The 12,132-nt window shown below is 45.8% G+C and overlaps 7 non-coding genes across 7 annotated transcripts; all 7 read left to right on the top strand.

Moving 5' to 3' along the window:
• Nucleotides 1-323: 323 nt before the first annotated feature.
• On the top strand, nt 324-396 carry trnaf-gaa (transfer RNA phenylalanine (anticodon GAA)). Its single transcript has one exon. It is a non-coding gene; the product is annotated as a tRNA-Phe (tRNA).
• A 2,389-nt stretch (nt 397-2,785) lies between these two features.
• trnad-guc (transfer RNA aspartic acid (anticodon GUC)) lies at nt 2,786-2,857 on the top strand. Its single transcript has one exon. It is a non-coding gene; the product is annotated as a tRNA-Asp (tRNA).
• Nucleotides 2,858-5,424: 2,567 nt separating this feature from the next.
• trnad-guc (transfer RNA aspartic acid (anticodon GUC)) lies at nt 5,425-5,496 on the top strand. Its single transcript has one exon. It is a non-coding gene; the product is annotated as a tRNA-Asp (tRNA).
• A 2,576-nt stretch (nt 5,497-8,072) lies between these two features.
• trnad-guc (transfer RNA aspartic acid (anticodon GUC)) lies at nt 8,073-8,144 on the top strand. Its single transcript has one exon. It is a non-coding gene; the product is annotated as a tRNA-Asp (tRNA).
• Nucleotides 8,145-8,255: 111 nt separating this feature from the next.
• On the top strand, nt 8,256-8,328 carry trnaf-gaa (transfer RNA phenylalanine (anticodon GAA)). The gene has a single exon. It is a non-coding gene; the product is annotated as a tRNA-Phe (tRNA).
• A 2,373-nt stretch (nt 8,329-10,701) lies between these two features.
• Nucleotides 10,702-10,773, top strand: trnad-guc (transfer RNA aspartic acid (anticodon GUC)). Its single transcript has one exon. It is a non-coding gene; the product is annotated as a tRNA-Asp (tRNA).
• A 111-nt stretch (nt 10,774-10,884) lies between these two features.
• Nucleotides 10,885-10,957, top strand: trnaf-gaa (transfer RNA phenylalanine (anticodon GAA)). The gene has a single exon. It is a non-coding gene; the product is annotated as a tRNA-Phe (tRNA).
• Nucleotides 10,958-12,132: the final 1,175 nt, after the last annotated feature.

The raw sequence follows: 12,132 nt of genomic DNA, 5'->3' as shown, positions 1-12,132 counted from the left end.
ACTCCTCAACAGGTACTCAAAACTGAAATTGAACGACGACCATTGCAACTTTAGCCAGTAATGGTCCGCTCAGTCAGAGGCACACAGCCTTTGTCCAGCGACTACTCTGGCGTGACTGCAAACGAGCAGTGCTTTTCCAGTCCTCGTTAGTATAGTGGACAGTATCTCCGCCTGTCAAGCGGAAGACCGGTGTTCGATTCCCCGACGGGGAGAGTCTTTTTGCCTTTGTCCCGGACAGTTGAAATTTCCCGCAATACGTCTTCGCCTTGGTTGAGGAGGCTTGCATTTCCAAATGATGGCCAGAAGAAGTCATCGGGTGTTGTGCCAAAATAGCTCAGTTGGGAGAGCGTTAGACTGAAGATCTAAAGGTCCCTGGTTCGATCCCGGGCTTCGGCATTACATCACCTCTGTCTTGCGTACGATGCCAAGAGTCCCCTAACCTTTTGTTTTTGTACTTAAGACGGTTTGGAAGGTAGTCTCTATGTGTGCCATTCTGTGATTTCAGGTTGTTTTACGGAGCAAGCATGTGTAAGAACTTAGTCAACCCACTGACACAGCTTGAGTGTAAATGTCATCTTAAAATAACAACAATTGTGTTTCTGCCTGATTTCAGGCCAGGGACCTTTCACGTGTGAGGCAAACTTGATAACCGCTACACCACAGATACCGGCGACTTTGACGAGCTACTTCAGAGCGTAGGCAAAAGCAGGCTTTCACATTCAGGCCCGTAGGTAACGTTCCTTTTCAAATGCAGATTGCCGGAGAACGTAGGGGCGTAATTTGACAAGTGATGCATTTTTGTCCAACCTTGAGCGATTAAAAGTAATGGCATCAGAACAGCGTAACTACACCAGGGGCATGGCCGGGCCCAGTGCTGTTCCAGTCCTCGTTAGTATAGTGGACAGGATCTCCGCCTGTTGTAATTGACATCCTAGGGCTGCTGCTGCAAGTGCAGCTATTTTTCATTGGAGAAAGTCTCTATTTCGATTAATAGTATGTGGTGGCTTTGTCCAAACTGAGGCCGTTTAGAAATTGGTTCTTAATTTTCTCTGTAGTCTCGCATAACCCTTTTCAATTTCTTTGACCAATTTGCACATGCTGTTTGCCATATCGCGTGCACCAAGAAGAGGGCATGCAATTGCAGGAAAGGAACTCCTCAACAGGTAACTCAAAACTGAAATTGAACGACGACCATTGCAAGCATGTGTAAGAACTTAGTCAACCCACTGACACAGCTTGAGTGTGAATGTCATCTTAAAATAACAACAATCGTGTTTCTGCCTGGTTTCAGGCCAGGGACCTTTCACGTGTGAGGCGAACTTGATAACCGCTACACCACAGAAATCGGCGACTTTGACGAGCTACTTCAGAGCGTAGCTTCCCAGCAAGAAGAATACCACGGTCGTGGAAGTTTACTCCTCAGGGGTTTTGGGATGAAAGGATCTTTATCGAACTTTGTAGTACTAAAACCAAAAGTGTTGCCTTTCTAATTGTTAGAGCTGAGACAACCCCTTTTACAAGGCAATCCACCCAGACTGACTGTGCACATGATAATGGATAGCAAAAGGGTTTCTGCCTGATTTCGAACGAGGGACCTTTATGCATGTTAGGCCAAGGTGATATCCACTACACTACAGAATTTAGCCACGTAGGGTATTACTTTCAGAGGGTAGCATCTAACCACAAAGCGACACATTATCGTGCAAGGTCGACTCTAAGGGGCTTTCCAAAATCCTAGTGCACAATAGGTACTTTCTCAGCTTAATGGGGACCATGCTCATATGTGGAGGCTGATCGGTCCAATGCTAAGCCAGTGTAGCGTGGAGAGGGGATTGAAGCTGTGGTAATTGACATCCTAGGGCTGCTTCTTCAGTGCAGCTGTTTTTCATGGGAGAAACAAAGGCTGTTTAGAAATTGGTTCTTAACAATCTTCTGTAGTCTCGCAAAACCCTTTTTGATTTCTTTGACCAATTTGCACATGCTGTTTGCCATATCGCGTCCAACAAGAAGAGGGCGCGCAATTGTAGTCAACAGATACTCAAAACTGAAATTGAATAACGACCATTGCAACTTTAGCCAGTAATCGTCCGCTCTGTCAAAGACACAGCCTTTTTTCGGCGACTACTCTGGAGTGACTGCAAAAGATCTAACAGGCAAAAGCAGGTTTTCACATTCAGGCCCGTAGGTAACGTTCCTTTTCAAATGCAGATTGACGGAGAACGTAGGGGCGTAATTTGACAATTGATTCATTTTTGTCCAACCTTGAGCGATTAAAAGTAATGGCATCAGAACGGCGTAAGTACACCAGGGGCATGGCCGGGGCCAGTGCTGTTCCAGTCCTCGTTAGTATAGTGGACAGGATCTCCGCCTGTTGTAATTGACATCCTAGGGCTGCTGCTGCAAGTGCAGCTATTTTTCATTGGAGAAAGTCTCTATTTCGATTAATAGTATGTGGTGGCTTTGTCCAAACTGAGGCTGTTTAGAAATTGGTTCTTAACTTTCTTCTGTAGTCTCGCATAATCCTTTTCGATTTCTTTGACCAATTTGCACTTGCTGCTTGCCCTTTTCGATTTCTTTGACCAATTTGCACATGCTGTTTGCCATATCGCGTGCACCAAGAAGAGGCATGCAATTGCAGGAAAGGAACTCCTCAACAGGTACTCACAACTGAAATTGAACGACGACCATTGCAACTTTAGCCAGTAATGGTCCGCTCAGTCAAAGGCACGGAGCCTTTGTCCAGCGACTACTCTGGCGTGACTGCAAACGAGTAGTGCTTTTCCAGTCCTCGTTAGTATAGTGGACAGTATCTCCGCCTGTCACGCGGAAGACCGGGGTTCGATTCCCCGACGGGGAGAGTCTTTTTGCCTTTGTCCCGGACAGTTGAAATTTCCCGCAATATGTCTTCGGCTTGGTTGAGGAGGCTTGCATTTGCAAATGATGGCCAGAAGAAGTCGTCGGTTGTTGTGCCGAAATAGCTCAGTTGGGAGAGCGTTAGACTGAAGATCTAAAGGTCCCTGGTTCGATCCCGGGTTTCACCACTTCTGTCTTGCGTACGATGCCAAGAGTCCCCTAACCTTTTGTTTTTGTACTTAAGACGGTTTGGAAGGTAGTCTCTATGTGTGCCATTCTGTGATTTCAGGTTGTTTTACGGAGCAAGCATGTGTAAGAACTTAGTCAACCCACTGACACAGCTTGAGTGTAAATGTCATCTTAAAATAACAACAACTGTGTTTCTGCCTGATTTCAGGCCAGGGACCTTTCACGTGTGAGGCGAACTTGATAACCGCTACACCACAGATACCGGCGACTTTGACGAGCTACTTCAGAGCGTAGGCAAAAGCAGGCTTTCACATTCAGGCCCGTAGGTAACGTTCCTTTTCAAATGCAGATTGCCGGAGAACGTAGGGGCGTAATTTGACAAGTGATGCATTTTTGTCCAACCTTGAGCGATTAAAAGTAATGGCATCAGAACAGCGTAAGTACACCAGGGGCATGGCCGGGGCCAGTGCTGTTCCAGTCCTCGTTAGTATAGTGGACAGGATCTCCGCCTGTTGTAATTGACATCCTAGGGCTGCTGCTGCAAGTGCAGCTATTTTTCATTGGAGAAAGTCTCTATTTCGATTAATAGTATGTGGTGGCTTTGTCCAAACTGAGGCTGTTTAGAAATTGGTTCTTAACTTTCTTCTGTAGTCTCGCATAACCCTTTTCGATTTCTTTGACCAATTTGCACATGCTGTTTGCCATATCGCGTGCACCAAGAAGAGGGCATGCAATTGCAGGAAAGGAACTCCTCAACAGCTAACTCAAAACTGAAATTGAACGACGACCATTGCAAGCATGTGTAAGAACTTAGTCAACCCACTGACACAGCTTGAGTGTGAATGTCATCTTAAAATAACAACAATTGTGTTTCTGCCTGGTTTCAGGCCAGGGACCTTTCACGTGTGAGGCGAACTTGATAACCGCTACACCACAGAAATCGGCGACTTTGACGAGCTACTTCAGAGCGTAGCTTCCCAGCAAGAAGAATACCACGGTCGTGGAAGTTTACTCCTCAGGGGTTTTGGATTGAAAGGATCTTTATCGAACTTTGTAGTACTAAAACCAAAAGTGTTGCCTTTCTAATTGTTAGAGCTGAGACAACCCCTTTTACAAGGCAATCCACCCAGACTGACTGTGCACATGATAATGGATAGCAAAAGGGTTTCTGCCTGATTTCGAACGAGGGACCTTTATGCATGTTAGGCCAAGGTGATATCCACTACACTACAGAATTTAGCCACGTAGGGTATTACTTTCAGAGGGTAGCATCTAACCACAAAGCGACACATTATCGTGCAAGGTCGACTCTAAGGGGCTTTCCAAAATCCTAGTGCACAATAGGTACTTTCTCAGCTTAATGGGGACCATGCTCATATGTGGAGGCTGATCGGTCCAATGCTAAGCCAGTGTAGCGTGGAGAGGGGATTGAAGCTGTGGTAATTGACATCCTAGGGCTGCTTCTTCAGTGCAGCTGTTTTTCATGGGAGAAACAAAGGCTGTTTAGAAATTGGTTCTTAACAATCTTCTGTAGTCTCGCAAAACCCTTTTTGATTTCTTTGACCAATTTGCACATGCTGTTTGCCATATCGCGTCCAACAAGAAGAGGGCGCGCAATTGTAGTCAACAGATACTCAAAACTGAAATTGAATAACGACCATTGCAACTTTAACCAGTAATCGTCCACTCTGTCAAAGACACAGCCTTTTTTCGGCGACTACTCTGGAGTGACTGCAAAAGATCTAACAGGCAAAAGCAGGTTTTCACATTCAGGCCCGTAGGTAACGTTCCTTTTCAAATGCAGATTGACGGAGAACGTAGGAGCGTAATTTGACAATTGATTCATTTTTGTCCAACCTTGAGCGATTAAAAGTAATGGCATCAGAACGGCGTAACTACACCAGGGGCATGGCCGGGGGCAGTGCTGTTCCAGTCCTCGTTAGTATAGTGGACAGGATCTCCGCCTGTTGTAATTGACATCCTAGGGCTGCTACTGCAAGTGCAGCTATTTTTCATGGGAGAAAGTCTCTATTTCGATTAATAGTATGTGGTGGCTTTGTCCAAACTGAGGCTGTTTAGAAATTGGTTCTTAACTTTCTTCTGTAGTCTCGCATAATCCTTTTCGATTTCTTTGACCAATTTGCACTTGCTGCTTGCCCTTTTCGATTTCTTTGACCAATTTGCACATGCTGTTTGCCATATCGCGTGCACCAAGAAGAGGGCATGCAATTGCAGGAAAGGAACTCCTCAACAGGTACTCACAACTGAAATTGAACGACGACCATTGCAACTTTAGCCAGTAATGGTCCGCTCAGTCAAAGGCACACAGCCTTTGTCCAGCGACTACTCTGGCGTGACTGCAAACGAGCAGTGCTTTTCCAGTCCTCGTTAGTATAGTGGACAGTATCTCCGCCTGTCACGCGGAAGACCGGGGTTCGATTCCCTGACGGGGAGAGTCTTTTTGCCTTTGTCCCGGACAGTTGAAATTTCCCGCAATACGTCTTCGGCTTGGTTGAGGAGGCTTGCATTTGCAAATGATGGCCAAAAGAAGTCATCGGTTGTTGTGCCGAAATAGCTCAGTTGGGAGAGCGTTAGACTGAAGATCTAAAGGTCCCCTGGTTTGATCCCGGGTTTCGGCATTACACCACCTCTGTCTTGCGTACGATGCCAAGAGTCCCGTAACCTTTTGTTTTTGTACTTAAGACGGTTTGGAAGGTAGTCTCTATGTGTGCCATTCTGTGATTTCAGGTTGTTTTACGGAGCAAGCATGTGTAAGAACTTAGTCAACCCACTGACACAGCTTGAGAGTAAATGTCATCTTAAAATAACAACAATTGTGTTTCTGCCTGATTTCAGGCCAGGGACCTTTCACGTGCGAGGCGAACTTGATAACCGCTACACCACAGATACCGGCGACTTTGACGAGCTACTTCAGAGCGTAGGCAAAAGCAGGCTTTCACATTCAGGCCCGTAGGTAACGTTCCTTTTCAAATGCAGATTGCCGGAGAACGTAGGGGCGTAATTTGACAAGTGATGCATTTTTGTCCAACCTTGAGCGATTAAAAGTAATGGCATCAGAACAGCGTAAGTACACCAGGGGCATGGCCGGGGCCAGTGCTGTTCCAGTCCTCGTTAGTATAGTGGACAGGATCTCCGCCTGTTGTAATTGACATCCTAGGGCTGCTGCTGCAAGTGCAGCTATTTTTCATTGGAGAAAGTCTCTATTTCGATTAATAGTATGTGGTGGCTTTGTCCAAACTGAGGCTGTTTAGAAATTGGTTCTTAACTTTCTTCTGTAGTCTCGCATAACCCTTTTCGATTTCTTTGACCAATTTGCACATGCTGTTTGCCATATCGCGTGCACCAAGAAGAGGGCATGCAATTGCAGGAAAGGAACTCCTCAACAGGTAACTCAAAACTGAAATTGAACGACGACCATTGCAAGCATGTGTAAGAACTTAGTCAACCCACTGACACAGCTTGAGTGTGAATGTCATCTTAAAATAACAACAATTGTGTTTCTGCCTGGTTTCAGGCCAGGGACCTTTCACGTGTGAGGCGAACTTGATAACCGCTACACCACAGAAATCGGCGACTTTGACGAGCTACTTCAGAGCGTAGCTTCCCAGCAAGAAGAATACCACGGTCGTGGAAGTTTACTCCTCAGGGGTTTTGGGATGAAAGGATCTTTATCGAACTTTGTAGTACTAAAACCAAAAGTGTTGCCTTTCTAATTGTTAGAGCTGAGACAACCCCTTTTACAAGGCAATCCACCCAGACTGACTGTGCACATGATAATGGATAGCAAAAGGGTTTCTGCCTGATTTCGAACGAGGGACCTTTATGCATGTTAGGCCAAGGTGATATCCACTACACTACAGAATTTAGCCACGTAGGGTATTACTTTCAGAGGGTAGCATCTAACCACAAAGCGACACATTATCGTGCAAGGTCGACTCTAAGGGGCTTTCCAAAATCCTAGTGCACAATAGGTACTTTCTCAGCTTAATGGGGACCATGCTCATATGTGGAGGCTGATCGGTCCAATGCTAAGCCAGTGTAGCGTGGAGAGGGGATTGAAGCTGTGGTAATTGACATCCTAGGGGTGCTGCTTCAGTGCAGCTGTTTTTCATGGGAGAAACAAAGGCTGTTTAGAAATTGGTTCTTAACAATCTTCTGTAGTCTCGCAAAACCCTTTTTGATTTCTTTGACCAATTTGCACATGCTGTTTGCCATATCGCGTCCAACAAGAAGAGGGCGCGCAATTGTAGTCAACAGATACTCAAAACTGAAATTGAATAACGACCATTGCAACTTTAGCCAGTAATCGTCCGCTCTGTCAAAGACACAGCCTTTTTTCGGCGACTACTCTGGAGTGACTGCAAAAGATCTAACAGGCAAAAGCAAGTTTTCACATTCAGGCCCGTAGGTAACGTTCCTTTTCAAATGCAGATTGACGGAGAACGTAGGAGCGTAATTGGACAATTGATTCATTTTTGTCCAACCTTGAGCGAGTAAAAGTAATGGCATCAGAACGGCGTAACTACACCAGGGGCATGGCCGGGGGCAGTGCTGTTCCAGTCCTCGTTAGTATAGTGGACAGTATCTCCGCCTGTTGTAATTGACATCCTAGGGCTGCTGCTGCAAGTGCAGCTATTTTTCATGGGAGAAAGTCTCTATTTCGATTAATAGTATGTGGTGGCTTTGTCCAAACTGAGGCTGTTTAGAAATTGGTTCTTAACTTTCTTCTGTAGTCTCGCATAACCCTTTTCGATTTCTTTGACCAATTTGCACTTGCTGCTTGCCCTTTTCGATTTCTTTGACCAATTTGCACATGCTGTTTGCCATATCGCGTGCACCAAGAAGAGGGCATGCAATTGCAGGAAAGGAACTCCTCAACAGGTACTCAAAACTGAAATTGAACGACGACCATTGCAACTTTAGCCAGTAATGGTCCGCTCAGTCAAAGGCACACAGCCTTTGTCCAGCGACTACTCTGGCGTGACTGCAAACGAGCAGTGCTTTTCCAGTCCTCGTTAGTATAGTGGACAGTATCTCCGCTTGTCACGCGGAAGACCGGGGTTCGATTCCCCGACGGGGAGAGTCTTTTTGCCTTTGTCCCTGTCAGTTGAAATTTCCCGCAATACGTCTTCGGCTTGGTTGAGGAGGCTTGCATTTCCAAATGATGGCCAGAAGAAGTCATCGGGTGTTGTGCCAAAATAGCTCAGTTGGGAGAGCGTTAGACTGAAGATCTAAAGGTCCCTGGTTCGATCCCGGGCTTCGGCATTACACCACCTCTGTCTTGCGTACGATGCCAAGAGTCCCCTAACCTTTTGTTTTTGTACTTAAGACGGTTTGGAAGGTAGTCTCTATGTGTGCCATTCTGTGATTTCAGGTTGTTTTACGGAGCAAGCATGTGTAAGAACTTAGTCAACCCACTGACACAGCTTGAGTGTAAATGTCATCTTAAAATAACAACAATTGTGTTTCTGCCTGATTTCAGGCCAGGGACCTTTCACGTGCGAGGCAAACTTGATAACCGCTACACCACAGATACCGGCGACTTTGACGAGCTACTTCAGAGCGTAGGCAAAAGCAGGCTTTCACATTCAGGCCTGTAGGTAACGTTCCTTTTCAAATGCAGATTGCCGGAGAACGTAGGGGCGTAATTTGACAAGTGATGCATTTTTGTCCAACCTTGAGCGATTAAAAGTAATGGCATCAGAACAGCGTAAGTACACCAGGGGCATGGCCGGGGCCAGTGCTGTTCCAGTCCTCGTTAGTATAGTGGACAGGATCTCCGCCTGTTGTAATTGACATCCTAGGGCTGCTGCTGCAAGTGCAGCTATTTTTCATTGGAGAAAGTCTCTATTTCGATTAATAGTATGTGGTGGCTTTGTCCAAACTGAGGCTGTTTAGAAATTGGTTCTTAATTTTCTCTGTAGTCTCGCATAACCCTTTTCAATTTCTTTGACCAATTTGCACATGCTGTTTGCCATATCGCGTGCACCAAGAAGAGGGCATGCAATTGCAGGAAAGGAACTCCTCAACAGGTAACTCAAAACTGAAATTGAACGACGACGACCATTAGTCAACCCACTGACACAGCTTGAGTGTGAATGTCATCTTAAAATAACAACAATTGTGTTTCTGCCTGGTTTCAGGCCAGGGACCTTTCACGTGTGAGGCGAACTTGATAACCGCTACACCACAGAAATCGGCGACTTTGACGAGCTACTTCAGAGCGTAGCTTCCCAGCAAGAAGAATACCACGGTCGTGGAAGTTTACTCCTCAGGGGTTTTGGGATGAAAGGATCTTTATCGAACTTTGTAGTACTAAAACCAAAAGTGTTGCCTTTCTAATTGTTAGAGCTGAGACAACCCCTTTTACAAGGCAATCCACCCAGACTGACTGTGCACATGATAATGGATAGCAAAAGGGTTTCTGCCTGATTTCGAACGAGGGACCTTTATGCATGTTAGGCCAAGGTGATATCCACTACACTACAGAATTTAGCCACGTAGGGTATTACTTTCAGAGGGTAGCATCTAACCACAAAGCGACACATTATCGTGCAAGGTCGACTCTAAGGGGCTTTCCAAAATCCTAGTGCACAATAGGTACTTTGTCAGCTTAATGGGGACCATGCTCATATGTGGAGGCTGATCGGTCCAATGCTAAGCCAGTGTAGCGTGGAGAGGGGATTGAAGCTGTGGTAATTGACATCCTAGGGGTGCTGCTTCAGTGCAGCTGTTTTTCATGGGAGAAACAAAGGCTGTTTAGAAATTGGTTCTTAACAATCTTCTGTAGTCTCGCAAAACCCTTTTTGATTTCTTTGACCAATTTGCACATGCTGTTTGCCATATCGCGTCCAACAAGAAGAGGGCGCGCAATTGTAGTCAACAGATACTCAAAACTGAAATTGAATAACGACCATTGCAACTTTAGCCAGTAATCGTCCGCTCTGTCAAAGACACAGCCTTTTTTCGGCGACTACTCTGGAGTGACTGCAAAAGATCTAACAGGCAAAAGCAAGTTTTCACATTCAGGCCCGTAGGTAACGTTCCTTTTCAAATGCAGATTGACGGAGAACGTAGGAGCGTAATTGGACAATTGATTCATTTTTGTCCAACCTTGAGCGAGTAAAAGTAATGGCATCAGAACGGCGTAACTACACCAGGGGCATGGCCGGGGGCAGTGCTGTTCCAGTCCTCGTTAGTATAGTGGACAGTATCTCCGCCTGTTGTAATTGACATCCTAGGGCTGCTGCTGCAAGTGCAGCTATTTTTCATGGGAGAAAGTCTCTATTTCGATTAATAGTATGTGGTGGCTTTGTCCAAACTGAGGCTGTTTAGAAATTGGTTCTTAACTTTCTTCTGTAGTCTCGCATAACCCTTTCCGATTTCTTTGACCAATTTGCACTTGCTGCTTGCCCTTTTCGATTTCTTTGACCAATTTGCACATGCTGTTTGCCATATCGCGTGCACCAAGAAGAGGGCATGCAATTGCAGGAAAGGAACTCCTCAACAGGTACTCAAAACTGAAATTGAACGACGACCATTGCAACTTTAGCCAGTAATGGTCCGCTCAGTCAAAGGCACACAGCCTTTGTCCAGCGACTACTCTGGCGTGACTGCAAACGAGCAGTGCTTTTCCAGTCCTCGTTAGTATAGTGGACAGTATCTCCGCTTGTCACGCGGAAGACCGGGGTTCGATTCCCCGACGGGGAGAGTCTTTTTGCCTTTGTCCCGGTCAGTTGAAATTTCCCGCAATACGTCTTCGGCTTGGTTGAGGAGGCTTGCATTTCCAAATGATGGCCAGAAGAAGTCATCGGGTGTTGTGCCAAAATAGCTCAGTTGGGAGAGCGTTAGACTGAAGATCTAAAGGTCCCTGGTTCGATCCCGGGCTTCGGCATTACACCACCTCTGTCTTGCGTACGATGCCAAGAGTCCCCTAACCTTTTGTTTTTGTACTTAAGACGGTTTGGAAGGTAGTCTCTATGTGTGCCATTCTGTGATTTCAGGTTGTTTTACGGAGCAAGCATGTGTAAGAACTTAGTCAACCCACTGACACAGCTTGAGTGTAAATGTCATCTTAAAATAACAACAATTGTGTTTCTGCCTGATTTCAGGCCAGGGACCTTTCACGTGTGAGGCAAACTTGATAACCGCTACACCACAGATACCGGCGACTTTGACGAGCTACTTCAGAGCGTAGGCAAAAGCAGGCTTTCACATTCAGGCCCGTAGGTAACGTTCCTTTTCAAATGCAGATTGCCGGAGAACGTAGGGGCGTAATTTGACAAGTGATGCATTTTTGTCCAACCTTGAGCGATTAAAAGTAATGGCATCAGAACAGCGTAACTACACCAGGGGCATGGCCGGGCCCAGTGCTGTTCCAGTCCTCGTTAGTATAGTGGACAGGATCTCCGCCTGTTGTAATTGACATCCTAGGGCTGCTGCTGCAAGTGCAGCTATTTTTCATTGGAGAAAGTCTCTATTTCGATTAATAGTATGTGGTGGCTTTGTCCAAACTGAGGCTGTTTAGAAATTGGTTCTTAATTTTCTCTGTAGTCTCGCATAACCCTTTTCAATTTCTTTGACCAATTTGCACATGCTGTTTGCCATATCGCGTGCACCAAGAGGAGGGCATGCAATTGCAGGAAAGGAACTCCTCAACAGGTAACTCAAAACTGAAATTGAACGACGACCATTGCAAGCATGTGTAAGTACTTAGTCAACCCACTGACACAGCTTGAGTGTGAATGTCTTCTTAAAATAACAACAATTGTGTTTCTGCCTGGTTTCAGGCCAGGGACCTTTCACGTGTGAGGCGAACTTGATAACCGCTACACCACAGAAATCGGCGACTTTGACGAGCTACTTCAGAGCGTAGCTTCCCAGCAAGAAGAATACCACGGTCGTGGAAGTTTACTCCTCAGGGGTTTTGGGATGAAAGGATCTTTATCGAACTTTGTAGTACTAAAACCAAAAGTGTTGCCTTTCTAATTGTTAGAGCTGAGACAACCCCTTTTACAAGGCAATCCACCCAGACTGACTGTGCACATGATAATGGATAGCAAAAGGGTT

The sequence above is a fragment of the Channa argus genome, unplaced genomic scaffold, assembly GCF_033026475.1.
Source record: "Channa argus isolate prfri unplaced genomic scaffold, Channa argus male v1.0 Contig156, whole genome shotgun sequence".
Classification (NCBI taxonomy): domain Eukaryota; kingdom Metazoa; phylum Chordata; class Actinopteri; order Anabantiformes; family Channidae; genus Channa; species Channa argus.
The sequence above is the reverse complement of the archived record's forward strand: the minus strand, read 5'-3'. Positions and strand labels throughout refer to the sequence as shown.